Source organism: Lissotriton vulgaris, chromosome 5 (assembly GCF_964263255.1).
Source record: "Lissotriton vulgaris chromosome 5, aLisVul1.2, whole genome shotgun sequence".
Lineage (NCBI taxonomy): Eukaryota > Metazoa > Chordata > Amphibia > Caudata > Salamandridae > Lissotriton > Lissotriton vulgaris.
Window position 1 is genome coordinate 302,084,880 of NC_141693.1, and position 15,806 is coordinate 302,100,685.

A 15,806-nucleotide genomic window follows, 5' to 3' on the forward strand; every position below is an offset into this window, starting at 1 on the left:
TATAAGATCGCCAAAACGCTGTCGGAAATTAAACCTAACAACCACTACCAAGACCCTCTACCCGGAAAATGTTTAAGAGATATCAGCCACACTCTGGTCCCAACATGGACCAAAATAATCAATGCATCACTATCGCAAGGGATCCTCCCTGACTGCCTGAAAACAGGTCAAGTGGTTCCCATAATCAAAAAACCGACAGCGGATGCAACAGATCCGAATAACTTTCGTCCAGTGACTAACATCCCTCTACTGGCCAAACTAATCGAGAAATGTGTGCAGGGTCAACTAAGCCAACACATCACCAAGTTCTCCTTAGTAGACGACTGCCAATCAGGATTCAGAGCAGGACATAGCACGGAAACGGCTATACTACATATTGTGGACGACGCGCTACAAGCCCTAGACCAAAATCGTGCCTGCCTACTGATTCTCCTAGACCTGTCATCTGCATTTGACACGGTAAATCACGAAGCCTTACTGGCCAGACTTCGAGATAGGATGGGACTAACTGGAAATGTGCTGAAATGGTTTGGCTCTTTCCTTCGGAACAGGACACAAAGATTCCTGGTCAATCATTCTACCTCAACTCCATGTCCCAACTCAATAGGAGTCCCGCAAGGATCGACACTTTCTCCAGACCTGTTTAACCTGTATGTCGAACCACTCACAGAAATTCTCCGAGAATCACAGATATCCTACCACATGTATGCGGATGATACGCAAATTTACATAAAGGTTGCCTCCGTTGAAGACATTGATCGGATGAACGAGTCCTTAGGAAAGGCACTGCAATGGTTACCCACCAATCACTTGAAGCTAAATGCTCACAAAACAGAGTTCCTACTAATTTCACCACCAAGGTGCCACTCGGAAAGAAGGGAATGGACCAAACTAGTGACTGCTCTAAACTGCACCCCAACACTAGTCAAATCAGCTAAATCGCTTGGAATCACCCTAGATGAGAACCTCGACATGAAAGCACACATTAATGCAATGGCTAAAAGTGCCAGCTTCCACCTTAACTACTTAAGGAAAATGAAACCTTTCATCCCTGAAGCTGACCTAAAATTAGCAATCCAATCTCTTGTTATCTCCAGGATCGAATACGGATGCTCCACCTTAGCAGGATTACCAAAAATGTCAACAGCTCCGCTGAAAGCCTGCCTCAACGCAGCGGCAAGACTTATCACAGGATCAAGGAAATTTGATCATATATCCCCTCACTTGAAAGCATAAAACTGGCTACCTTATGAAGCCAGAATCCAAATGAAGTTAGCATGTATCACCCATAAAGCGATACACTTCAACACTCCTAGATATCTAGCCAAGAAAATTAAGATATCGGGAGGTGACAGACCAAGTCGGAGTGCCACTGAATTGCTATTGCGGCCAGCCAGGTTCCGAAAGAAAAAGACTTACAACAGAGCGTTCTCTGGAGCTGCCCCTAGAATTTGGAATTCTCTTCCTCCAAACATTAGGAAGATTCGCAACATTGCATCATTCAAGCGGGAAGTGAAGAGCCACATGATGTGCAAATACCTTGCATAGATACACTATCCGGATCTAGGGCTGCTCTCAGAAGGATAAGCGCCAACTTGAATAAGATGAAAGCTAATTTGACTCAAGACTGGCGCTTTATATAAGACGCAGATGTACCCTTACCTAATGCCCAGATGGGCAATGTGATAACATATCTGTATCTCACAGCCTAAACCTAATAATATATCTTATCTCACAGCCTAAGCCTTACCCTCTCCTACCTCTGTCTTGTGGGGGTATGTGGCTTATGATATCAGCTTAGCCTTACCCCACAAATGGACAATTTAACGCAAACTGCATGGTGACTTGTGTTTCTCATATACACTGTCTCACACTAGTCATAGCCACACTACTATCTACCTCTTAACGGCTTTGGTCTTAGAAAGGTTAACATTTTTCTAAGCCTAAACCTTACCATCGCCTACCTCACTTGGGCGGTACACATGGCATATGATATAAGCTTAGCCTTACCCCACCTCTTAATGCGAATTGCACTTGTGTTTCTGTTTGCATATACTTTGTTTCACACAATCATAGTCATTCTATTATCTACCTCATATCTGTTTGTTTCTTGTAATGCCAACACTTATGTTAGTTAACCTATTAATGCGAATTTCACTTGTGTTTTTTATCTGCATTTATATCGTCTCACACAATCATATTCATTCTATTATCTACCTCATATCTGTTGTTTATTATAATGTCATCACTTATGTTAGTTAACCTATTCCGATGTCAAGCGCTCTGATACCCACAGGTCTTGTTCGCGCTATATAAAACTCTACAATAAATAAATAAATAAATATTTTGAATATCTATATTTTCTTTTTCCGATATTTTTACCATCGGTGTTTTTACTATCGATATGTAATCAGTGAACCAAAAATTAGGATGTTCTACACTTATGTATTTACTTGCAAGAATGCACTTGTTTTGGTTAATTGAATATTAATATAAATGTGTTAAAAAAGAGTATTTGTGAAGTGGTGCTAGAAGATGCTTAGTCTAGGATGCGAGTGTATGGCACTAGTTGTCGGCATTTCAGCGAAGCCTCATCTTTGACTGTTTTTCAAACTGATCTCAAGCAACACCTTTTTAGCTTCTGGTTTGTCCCACAATATGATTACACTTGGAACATAATTCTCAATATTACAACTGGACGATGGGAATCTAAAGGCAAGTTATTTTTCAATGGAACTCATTTCAGTCCACTCAGGTCAGAGAGCATGCTGTGCATCAGAGGTGAATTACCCACAAGTAGATTATTAACTAGACAAAAACACTGATGGGAGGAGTTAGGCAGACAAAGACAGAGATCGAAACACCCCACTCTTTTGTATTGCACTCTTTTGAGTATTGCTTTTATATATGCTGGTTGAACCATTTAAGATGTTAGTTAGGTGAGGACCTTTGTGGAGGCAATATCTAGCAAGTTGCTTGCTGGCTGTATTACCAGAAGAGTGAAGTTGCGACCCTGTCTACTCCTAGAGGTCAAACTATGCTACTGTATGCATACAACTAAACTATCTGAACCTCACTTGCATTCGCTGGCAAAATTGTGAGAGTTTAGAAGAATAGGTACTTTCATATAAAAATGCAACATTTGTACAGAGCCTAGCATTATCTACCAGGAAGAGTAATTTAAATTCAATCCTATTCCATGACGAGCCAATAGTGTCCAATTTGCACATTTGCCGGACAAATTCCTGCCTATTATCTTTCATTACTACTAGAACTCTATAGTCTAGCGTGAGATTCCTATATAGCTTTGATAGTGACTAGTAAATGTGTTTTGTAGAACCCTATAGCTAAGCCACCATTACTGTGTGTAGTACTTTTTTTGCAGTGAAATTCAAATTTCTTTTTTTACTAGGTCTAGTATGGGGCTGTACACTGAATTATTTTGTTTGCTATTTTACTGTTTGAGTTCCAAATTTCTACCCAGCACACTTACTCCTTAAGAACCCTCTGAGTGCTTGCCCCCACTACGCTGAGAGTCAAGTGCAAAAGGGGTATTCTTGGACCAGTTTGCAAAGCCATAGTAAGGCAGACCCAAGGACACCAGAGGCAAACAACCCCAATCACCACAGTTCTTGCCCGTAGATATGCTTGCCCTGTGCCCCCTGAAAAGGGATACGACGATGCTTAAAAATCAAAATAAAAAAAATAGGGAGGTGTATAGGAGAGTTTGTGAAGTAGGAGTAGAAAGAACATAGGCCCAGTGGAAGGGCTTTCTCCGATACGCTGGCTGCCATTCTTTTCAAATGAGAGTTCTTTCATTCAAAAATGTTATCATATAGCTTCCTCAGCTTTCCCATACTATGAAAACAACCAATATTCATACAAATCACCATGATTTATAGTACATTTCTTCTAACAGGCCATTACCAATCTTGAAACACATTAAACAATCTTTTGACTAGCCCCAGATAATGAAAAAACAAGCTTTCCGAAATTCCTATCATCAGTAATGTGTACAATTATGCAATACAAATATAGGCTTTTGGCGCAGCGAAGCACTGGTCAGAAAATCTTTACAAACTGAATAGAGCTCCATACATTGCACGGAGACAAACATCTTTGTCATTGAGCAATGTGTAATTAAATCCCTCTGTGGTGCAGGGTAGCAAACATTCCCAATTCATAACATATTTTGGATACAATTTTCTAGTGTCCATTGCTAGTGTGTTTAAGAGGTATGGGGACGGACATTCCCTCGTGCATTTCCATATGCGAATCATAATTCAGCCTTGTACTCACCGAGACAGGACCCAAGCAAACAAACAAAAGAATTCAACTAATGCTTTTTGACAGGTAAGGCGCAGCATGTTAGAAAAGCGGAACAGAGTGGGTGTATCGAATTTGCTCGAGACAATCAAGTGGCTGAATTATGTAAGAGAACCTTCCATTCTCATAACTAGCTTTCCCTTTCAAAAACCCTATTGCTAGGCAGATTGGGGTGCCTATATAAATACTGAGCCCCAACATATAAAATGAAGCTCCTGCACATTCGTTCACTGGAGACAGCTGGCGAAGAAAATTCACCACACCAGTCTTCCCCTCAGTTCGATCTACAACTGGGCAATCCTGACCTCGCCATACCTACACTCTAAAAACTGTTTCGGGGACCTATGTATGCCTTCATTGTAGGATGAACAGAATCATAGCTGCCAAGGTTTCAGATTGCTATGTGTGACATTTTCATAATTTCTGAGTAATTATGAGTGACATTTTAATGACTATGAGTGACACTTTCTTGCGATCAAAATCAAGCAATGAAGACTAGGGAAACAAATAAACATCAGAAATGACAGCCATTTGAGCAATGAGAAACTCTAAGAAGACCTTAAAACTTCTCCAAAGCCACTGTTCACCACTGAGTCAACTAGTACTGTGAAACAAGTTTATCCCTGGCATTTTGGAAGAATAACATGCCTCTTGAGTAAACTAACTGAAGTGCAGTGACCTAATACATAGCTGTAAAGTTTGAGACTGCTTATGTGTGTCATAGCCATATATTCAGTCTTCTTACATGTGACATATAAATGTCTTTTGTGTGGCACTTTTAATGATGCATGTTAGAGAACAAATAACTGAATAGAAATCAACAGTTATGCCCATGTAGTAAGATAGTTTTCACACATTAGCCCATGTTGTGGTACGAAAACTGCCTCAAAAGCGCCCAATGCTTCTAAAGTGCCTGCACAAAATCACTGACCTACTTTTTGCTAAGAGGGTCACCGGGCAGGTATATTTGGAATAGTAATAACCAAACAAATACATGTTTTGCGACCATAACTATGATTTAATAAAGTTGAATTTTATGTCTAGTACACATTATAGTTAAAACAAATGGTTTGTTAAGCCGAAACAGTTAAACAATGACAATGCATGTTAATCTCAGAGTCACCACCAAAAATAACTTGAATCCCGGTGCCACTGTCCTGAAAGCAACATCTGATCCATCCCCATTGCTAAACTGAACCATGTTAAGTATTTTAAAATGGTAACGTGGAAAACGAAATTTGAGAGTTTCCTTTCAGAATGTGTGCATTTGCCAGTTTCAAGAGAAAACTATCCAACGGTGGCGCTGTGCTTAAGGTCAATGATAGAGCATTTGTCGTGGTATTAGTAGAACAGTGTAAAATGAACGTTTAGGCCAGCATAGTGAAATTATGTTACATCAGCCCGCCGGCCTGAGAAAAGTGTTGTGCGTGAATGATGTGTGTGCGTGTCACTGACTGTCCGTGCTATGTGCAAGTCTGTATGTGCCTATAAGTATAGATGTGACTGACTCCTGTGTGCGTGGAACTTTGTAGAATGTTGGAAGGCATGTTGAGCACAGATTAGCAACTTTATTACCAATAACAACTTCTTCTGTGCCCCTCACTAACTCCAGAGCTAGACACACTCTTACTTGACATGAATTTAGCTTCCGACAGCTCGAGAGCAGCTGCATTTAGTGAGCTCAGGCGACGTCAGCTACCTGCTCCCCTCTCTCTGTGTTGACCAGCCCGGGCCGACGGACCGCATCAACCTGGCTTGGTCCTGTCCAGCGCAAATTCACAGTCATGCCTGTTCCCGTGCTCCGACCTGCAAACGAACCACTCCGGCCCCTACAGTCAGTCTGGGTGTTCTCCTCCAGTCCAGCCGGGCTGTGGGGAGCCTGGCTGGTTCGGTCGCTGACAGACACTCTCCCTCCCAACCCGCGGCCGCGCTCGCAGTCCTCCTGGTGGTGGCGGCTGGCCTGAGCTGACTTTCGCCGGCTCAGCTGGCTTCAGGAGGTCAAGGTGCTGCAGTGTTTAGTGTTTATCGGGGCGCAGGAGACCGCAGCCCATGGCAATCGATTCGTGCCGCATGAGAGAAACTGTGAGCAGCCTGCCACTCTCTCAGATTCCCCCGCTTCTGCTTACTTCCTGTTCCTCCGGACGTGACGGCACTCTACCGCCGCACATCCAGAATAAATCTCGGCCCCCTGGTGCCTGGTCGGTGATTGACAGCTCTGAGCAGCAGTAATCATTTGCAGCATTCTTGTTTCCAGGGCAACACTCCTGGCAGAGTGCAGGACAGATACATTGTAGCACTCTCAGCCACAGAGCTGAGAGCAGTCTGGAACTTAACTGTTTAGGAACTCGAAGCCGGCGCACCTCTCTCGGAGCAGCAGAGAGAGCCCGGGCACAGCCTGGTGCCGCTGGTAGCGCGCCTGGCAGCAGGTGGCAATTATGCGTGACAATGCAGTTCAGTGCGGTGATGCGGATCACCGTACTGAAATGCGTGAGCGTCACACCTGTTGCGTGCCGCTTGGCAGGACTGCAGAATACATCCCAACACAAAAAAAATATTTAAGTCTTCATCGTCACTAACCCCCAACTGGCTCCCTTCTTTCGACGCTGATCCCCATTTCCAGACTCCTCCTAGAGGTCCTTCAATCTCCGCTCCTTTAGACAACAGTTTTGTATTTTTCAGTAATCGTCTGCGCTGCCAAAGAGCATGGTTTGTGCCTCGAAAGTATTGACAGTGCCAAAATTAACCTCTCAAGAGTTAGGGCAGATACAAAGTGAGGTCTTAAACTGAGTTACGAGACGCGCTGAACTGAGACCAAGCCGTTAGGGGAACGGCCACTTTTTAGCACTTACCTGCTGCCTGCACACGGGGAGACTCTGTTATTTGTCCTTGGTGCCGCCGCCGTGAGGGGAACGGTCATCGACCATCCGCGCTCGCAGTCCCCCCTGTGCCTACATCTCCCAGGGGGCAGCACGAGGCACGCTTGTGACACATCCACGAAGGGCGCCGGAGGCCTTCAAAGCTGGCCCGGCCCTCCTGCAGTGCGGGACGCGCGCGTGAGTGCCCGGGCAAAGCCCGGGCCAAGGGCGGGCCCATCCTGCGCCCGGCCTGTTCCGGTCATCGTCTGGAAGAGGCTGGGCTGGGCCCCCCCTCTAACATCTATTCCAGGACTTTGAGTAAGCAACTACTAAAATTAGTTTGGACTGAAGGGGTGTGCGCTAATTTGTCTAACTTACTTAAGAACATTTAATACTTGGCATAAACAGCCCCCTATACTGTATTGTTACAATTTCTCGATTGGGAATGAGCAAGAACACACGCAAAGGGGGGGTGGGAGTGGGAGGGACCTTAGATGCCTTTCTTAGCCGAGCGAATCTGTGCTTATGCACGAAATTGAGATAACGGAAAGGCGGCTTTCATTGGATCCCCTGAAGCCACTGATAGGACAAACTGCTTCTAAAGATTGTAATACTGGCCCAACTATACGTCCAGATTCACCGCAAATAATCATAGATAGCTCCCAGTTAGGCACGTCAGATGTGGATAATGAAGCCAGAAAATCTTCCAACTCTGTTGTTAATACTACAAATGTTTGTACCAGAGAGAAAAAACTAGCAGTTGCTTCCGGAAATGATTACCAGACATAGAAAAGGAAAGCGCGGGGTGCCCCAAAAGCCAGTCTACAGGCTGCTAAAGTATCTAAGAATAAGAGCGTGGCCATAGAGAGGGGAGGGTTTTCAGTCCCACCAGTTGAGAAGGAACAAGATGGAGTGGGTTTAGAGGAAACCGATAGTGATTAGACTGGCTTGCAAAATCTGGAGGCCAATAATGCATTTCATAACCAGATGGAAGTTAAATTCATGGCTTTAATTGATCCCCTTATGTCTAGACTAATGGTAATAGATCTGAGATTAGCCAAAATAGAGGGCCTTTTGGTGAAGGACCCAGTCATTCGCATTGGGAGTTGCCCTACAAAAACAATGGAGCCCAGTAGGGCAGGAAATACTTCCAGGCCAAAATATCAGGCAGAAGTACACACAGATCCCCCACCTTAGTGTCCCCTCCGATTCAGCCTGCGCCATTAATATCAGTACCCAATGCTTTGCATACATGTACGCAAGCACCAAATGGCCTGGTCAGAAGAAGGGAAGGGGATAGATCGAAAGGGGTCTTTCTTGACCTCCCACCAGACGCTACATCGCATACTATAATACTGTCCAACGTCCCGAGACTGAAACCACAAGAGGAGGAACATTGGATGTCACTAAAGAATAAGGCCCTCCACCACCTAAATTTAAAAACTGGGCTTGGAAATCATTTATTTAACGATTTCATGATGGTCAGAAGGGTTGCCTGGGTGGGAAACTCCGAAAAAGGTTTGGCTGGGGATAATGTGGTCCTAAGCTTCAGGTCACCGAATTTTGTTAGATGTATATTGGAAAGGGCAGCTCCTCTTACAATACGGAATGATGCTATTAATGTCCTCCCCCTGGGGTTCTTTTATCAAGTCAATGTATTACCTAAATGGGGAACACCAAGGAACCCAGGTTGGTCACTGGGCCCTAATATCTGTGAAGTATCAACTCGCAACAGATATGAGGCACTGAGCACATTAGAGCAGAATGATTGACTGACATCTTACCCCTGTACACTTAGCCACAAGGGAGAGCCGGTTTTAAACTATAATAGCCATAACCCGGGGGTTTTTACTCTCCCAAAAACTATCATACAAGGTGATCTAAATGCCAGATCTATTGTTATCGAGCAAAGCGCAAGCCTCACTAAGATACCCTTAGAAGCAAATAACCCTCTGTCTGTTGAATGTGATATTTGCGCCACAGATGGAGGCAGCAGGGCGCCGATCATTGGTAATCATTATTGTATCACAAGTACTAATATGAGAAATGGCAACTCCAAAACAAATGCAAGAAAGGTTGTTTACATAGATACTTGTGAAAGAGAGATAAAGGAAGCACCAGAGCATGACCATAGTGCCTGACTTGTTAACCTCACAATAGCAGATCCTGAACCACGATTGAGTAACACCCTAAAAATTACGACTTGGAATATAGCTGGCATCAAAAATAAGATTAATGATGCCAACTGGCAAAACACACTGGAGGGACTGGGGGTCGTTTATTTACAAGAAACCTGGTGCACTGAAACACTCTGTATAAATGGTTACCCAAGCATTTCCACTAGTGCAACACCATCCAAAAAGGGAAGAACGAAGGGAGGCTTGGCAACTTTAATTCCAGTTGCCTCCCCCCTGACTGTAGGGAACACTTTTACTGAATCACAATATTATCAGTTATTAAAATTAACTTCTAATGAAAATAATATTTTTGTTATAAATTTCTATAATAATGTTTTTGACAATTCAAGGAGCACTGTAATCGATTCACTAGAAAGGGATTTAGATTGTTTCATGAAGGGAATTGTAGGGTGTTATGTTTTAATTTGGGCTGGGGATTTTAACTGTGTTATATGTGATATTGAAGCTGGTGAGGTATGTGGGTACTGTGACCACACTGGTAAAAAGATCGCACATTTTAAACATTATAGATACAGGGAAGCCATTAATAATGTTATACACAAATATGATTTATCAATCCTAGAGCCAATTAACTTGGAGGGTGAAGAAAACATGCATACCTTTGAGGGAGCTAGGTCATCCTCAAACATAGACCACATTGTAATATCATCTAATGGCAAAGAATTGGCCAAGGAAGTTCTGATAAATATTAGTTTGTTCAGTGACCATTATTCTCCAAGTTTGATTTTAGAGATAAAATTTGTCAACTAAACAAAGGGGCAAGGATGGAGACGCTGATATTGACACCCAAGGTAATAATGGTGTTTCTATAAAATGGACAGGAGTTAACCCCTCCCCATTTATGGAAACTGTTAAAGGGAAAATACCAAAAGAAGTAGAAATGTGTTTGGACGGATCATCTTTACATACAGCGGTTATTAATGCCTTCTCTAACATCACTGAAGTAATTGCAGGTGAATTAAAGTCTAAAAGAATGAAAAAAACACGTAGTCCAATACAAAGATGGTTTAACCATGAGTGCACAAGAACAAATGGGGAATTGAAATTTGCGCTCAAACAAAAACCTAGAGACCCACAAAAAATAAGTGCCACCAGGAGAGATTATAAAAAGACACTGGAAATAAGAAAAAAGGGAGATCCGTGATGAGGCCTGGGAAAGCCTAAACTGGGCAGCAAAGCTGAAAGACCCAACTCTCTTCTGGAAGATAGTTAACCATCCATACTTTAAAGATAATAACGCAGTAAGGATTGATACTGTGGTACCACCAGAAGATTGGGTGTCACATTTTAAGAGTATCTTTAATCCAGATAATATAAACATTATAGACTGGAAAAACAATAAATGAATTAGGGTAAATTCAGTTAATACACCGTCAGTTACACCTGAGGAAGTGAGACTTGCACTCTAGAAAAGTGCAAGTGGGAAAGCAGCAGGTCCAGACGGTGTGCCGATTGATGTTTTTAAGTATGACCTGGATTTCTGGACACCGATACTAGTGACCGTTTTTAACGCCGCCTTCGGAGGAACTTTGCCAATTACATGGGTTGAAAGTATAATCGTAACTATTTTTAAAAAAGATGACGGGGAAAAGGCAAATTGCTACCGCCCAATATCCCTTCTCGATTCCTCTTCTAAGATCATGGGCCGAATTATGTTAGAAGGCTAGAAGACTGGGCCAGTGAAAAACGACATCTTAACAGTGGCATAGTATGGTTTAAGAAGGAGTATTGGGATGGTGGAACAATGTCTAAACTTAGACTTGCTAATCGGGAAGTATACGTTAGCCAAGGAAGGTACTCTCCATTTATGCTTCGTAGACTTGACCAGTGCCTTCGACTTAGTCAATCATCAAAAGCTATGGCAAATTTTAAGAGGGCTTGGTGCTCCCCTAGAAATAATCCTTTTTTATCACAAATTAACACCGATTTAACCTCAAGGGTACGGTACGGAAAATCTGGGGAATGCACGCTTGACTTTGCAGTAATGGTACAAAAGGGGGTGGTGATGGACGGAGCATCTGAACCAATCAAACACTCACACCCAGTCAACAGATCTGGGTTTAATCCATCACCGTTCTTTAGCCCACTCTGCCACCCCAGTTCAGACATGGCCATATGCAAATCAGTCTGACCCTGTGCCTCATGGAAACAGTCCAGCCCGAACTTCCAAGCCATGCCTTCCCTGGACCGGAAACAAGCTTCCTAGGACCAGTTTCTGGCATTGCAGCAGTCTTCAGCCAGGCTTGCTTGAATCCAGTGGCAAAGTGAGCAATGGACTCACGTCTGAGCACACCCTGCCAACTTATGGCGAACAAAGCGGTACAAAAGGGGGTGGAGATGGACGGAGCATCTGACCCAATCAAACACTCACACCCAGTCAACAGATCTGGGTTTAATCTATCACCGTTCTTTAGCCCACTCAGCCACCCCAGTTCAGACATGGCCATATGCAAATCAGTCTGACCCTGTGCCTCATGAGAAAAGTCCAGCCCGAACTGCCAAGCTATGCCTTCCCTGGACCGGAAAAAAGCTTCCTTTGCAGTAAAGCGTGGCATCAGACAGGGATGTGTATTGGCCCCCCTTTTATTTTATTTATATATAAACAATGTGGACCCGTTTTTACAAGAATTGGCTGTGGATGCCCCAAAAGTTGGAATACGCCCCACCCTGTTGTTATTATATACAGATGATGCTGTCCTAATGTCCAGAACCGCAAATGGCCTATAATGCCTAATAGAACATGTCTCCCAATACATGACTGATATAGACCTACAGTTGAATTTAAAAAAAAACATTTGTAATGTCATGTGGGAAAAGAGACAAAAGTGTAGACAGCACCATGTGGGTGGGGTTCCTATAAGTAGAGCTCCGACTTTCTCATACTTGGGGTTGTTATTTTGCAATAACAGCACATGGAATTCGCATATTGAATTATGCAAAATTTAATTTCTAAAAACGACTGAGGGAATTCTTAGGTTTGCTGCAAAACTTGGGAATAAACCCCTGTGAGAAATTTTAAACTTGTATAGAAGCAATTGTGTTACAGCAGTTAATTATGGAGCAGCCATAAGGGGGAGAGCAAACACGACAATCCTTCAAACTAATGAAAAACTTTTTTAAATGACTGTTGCCAGTCCCTAGTGCGTCCGCAAACATGATCGTTCACAAAGAATTGTTCGTCCCATATCGTTCCATATCCAAGTGATACTCTCAATTTAGCAGCCCTCACACTCTGTCATGGCTTATGGGCAAAGGATGAAACAAAATTCTGTAAGGATCTAATCATAGATTGTCTAGCGATCATAGTATGAAAATACCATGGTTGTGTCACATTTCTAAACTCTTGACAAAATGTGAAATACGCATAGACGATCCCATAAGCATACAAGAATATAGTAAAAGAGACCTGAAACTAAGATATCTTATTGCCACAGAACACGATAGGGATAGGAGGATTAAGCAAAAACAGACAGTAGCAGCTTACTATGAACGCCCATGTATGCGTGGTATTCACTTATATCTTATCTTGGTTCAATATGTCCAGCATCGTTTTTATTTGACCAGGCTAAGGTTGAGCACTTTACATTATCTAATTGCGTTCCCAAGAACTGAGGGAAGGCACAGAACTTTGCCCCCTTGCCCATGTGATGTTAAAACCGCTCAGTCTACTTTGCACTTTATTCTCTTTTGCCCTTTTTATATGGATATCCGAAAAACTGTATTGAAACACTATTTTTAAAAAAATATGCTTTTTAACTATAAGGATGCGTTTAATTTTTTATGCAGCTTGGACACAATGAAAATTATAAGCTCTGTAATCTGTTACATACAAAAATCAATTAGGAAAAGAAAAGATTATGCATTTTTGGCTGCTCTTTTGTATGAAAAAGATGAGTAATACCATCATTTAATCACATTCTTTTGTACTGAACGCACTTGCACTTTATTGTACGAATTAGTGGTAGATTGTACTTTAACGACCTATGATAAAATGGACTTGTTGTTTTTTGTGTTACTTTTCACATGTATTCTAAATTTGCACATACTTTATTATAATCAATCTCCAGAATGTATTTTCTCTTTGATATATATGTGTGTTAGTATGCTTTTATGGTGTTTGCCTTGTCACCGAATACAGCTGTTTTGATTTGATTTGAGTTACGAGACTATTCGCGACCATTAGGAGTTCACTCTCAATTGTAAGTAACCTCCCCCCCCCCCCCTCAAGAGACAATAACATGTATAAACTCACCCGTTGAAGTGTGACAGATCCTGTAAGAAAGTGCTTTGCAAAATGTGAAACGCGTTAATTGCAACAGCCAGCAATACTCTTATTTTGGGGAGTCTGGCAGTCAAGATGCATGGAATAAGACAAGGACCAAGAAGAAGAAACTGTATCCTGAAAACGTGAGTTCCTTTAAAACTCACTGCAAGCCACGGACAACATGCGCGCAGCTGTGATAAAGCATGCAGCTGTTACCTAAGCAGACTGGAGAAATTGGGACGCGCTGCGAGCTTTGCGTCACAGACACTTGTCCTCTGCCCAAACAAAGGAGAAAAAAACGAACTTGATGGACTTTAAACGTTTTACGTAAACCCTATTTACCAAACGAGCAGAGCTCGGTACGACTTCTGGTACCATAAGCAATGGTCTGGTGACTAGAGTATTGCATTTAAAAATACGGCGGGCTGAGCACGGCAGCCAAAGGTGACTGGCCTGTCAGAAGTCTGGGGGATGGGGAAAGGGGAACGGTCAGTCGCGTGGCTGAGACACCTGATTCTACCCCAGCTCTCCTCTCCTTCTCACAGCCAAACGTCTGTCTGGTTATCTCTCCAAGTTCATGGCAGTCGTGCAGTGCTAGATTTTTTTCGGAACAGCATTTAAGGCGGCTTCCATATAGCGCAACACACAACACATAATTGCGCGAATCTCATCGACATCTGCTTCATTACAGTTCGGCTCAGCTGCTTATTTTGTATTAACAAACACCACAAGACGCGCGTTCCCCCGCCACCCTAGAGCGCGGAAAGATCACCTGTTGCACGGGTCCTGTCAGACGGCTGAAGCGAGCTCTGCCGGTGCCGGCAAAGAGCAACTCGTATCCTTCCCTTTTACGTTCGCCCTTGCGTGCGAAAACAGATAAAACGTGGCAGTCGCCGGCGCCTCTTCACTGCCAAAAAAAGAACTCCCTGGCTGAGAGGGAAGCGTGAGAGGCGGTTACTCCTGCTCTCCAAAGTCCCAGCCCTCGGGTCTGTCAGGAAGAGAGAAGCGAGGCTGACTGGCCTGCCAGGATACAGCCCGGGGCGACGGAGGGGCTGGGGCGATGCAGAGAGCGGGACAACCTGCGCCGAAGACAGAACCGGTTTGACACCGAATAGAAAACACAAGGCGCAGCAACGTGATCTGGGAAAGGATCCTCCTACCGGTGTTGTGTACCTGCAGCCAGAGCATGATTCCAAAGGACAGGGCGCCAGAGCACCTGCAGAAAGAGTCCACGAGAGAGGGGATGGGCGGACTTGGAGCATCACTGGAAAGTGGAAGAGAGGGTGAAAGTATGAAATGGCGCCTGAAATAAAGTAGGAGAAGGAAGAGAGGGCGGGGAGGAACAGATGAACGCGAAAGCCAGGAGAGACGAGTGGACGACCATGAAAGGAAGGACACGGAGCGGAAGATCAGCCTGGAGAGAGGGAAGAGAGCGAGTGGGAAAGCTAACACGAAAGGTAGAACAGGGTAGAGAAGCCGGGAGAGGACATGGAGGATCCAAGGAAAGTGGAAGACATTTAGGAGGGAAGAGAGGGCGACAGTATGAAATTTCAGCATGACAGGGAAAAGAGGGGAGGAGGAGGGAAGGGTGAAAGGAAGAGATGGATATACAGAAAGGTCAGAGGGGGAAGTGGACTGGTGTGAGGACCACTGGCGAACAAAGGACAAACCGAAACAAGCATCGCCAATGCAATAGGTCTCGCATTTACGCGAGTTTGAGCTACTGGCATTGTAAATGACAATGCCTTTTTATTTTGGTTTTGGATTTTAAAACACAAATTAAAGGTATTGTCATTTAGAATGCCAAAAGCTTAAACTCTAGCAAATGCGAGACCTATTGTATTGCAAATGCTTGAAGGCATCACTGAGTTGCCCCTTCTGTCTCCCATGGCCCCTGAAGACCTCCCCATTTGCTACGAGTTAAATAAACAAGCCGGTGGGTCACAACTGCACACTAGAGACCCTCCTGCAGTAAGAGAAACTTATTAAAGAAAATAGTGCTTTCAGACTAAAGAAGACTTACTGTGTTACAACCGAAGTAAAAGGGCCAGTCCTCATGTGAGGAAACAAATGAAGTCAAGGCGGTTCTAAGGAGGGACTAAAAGCCTAATAACAAATCAGTTGCCAGCATTTACCAAGGACAATGTGACAAGACCCAATGAC

The 15,806-nt window shown here is 43.5% G+C and overlaps 1 protein-coding gene across 3 annotated transcripts in view; it reads right to left on the bottom strand.

Moving 5' to 3' along the window:
• SLC35E2B (solute carrier family 35 member E2B) overlaps positions 1-15,806 on the bottom strand; it is a 442,385-nt gene that overhangs the window by 203,447 nt on the left and 223,132 nt on the right. The window contains exon 1 of one of the 3 annotated variants that reach the window (XM_086921522.1): positions 13,632-14,756. The exons of 1 other annotated variant lie outside the window; for it this stretch is intronic. The gene's annotated coding sequence lies outside the window, so the exon portion shown is untranslated. Of the gene's footprint in view, positions 1-13,631; positions 14,757-15,806 lie in introns of those variants that run through there. One more of the 3 variants, XM_086921520.1, reaches the window with a different exon arrangement.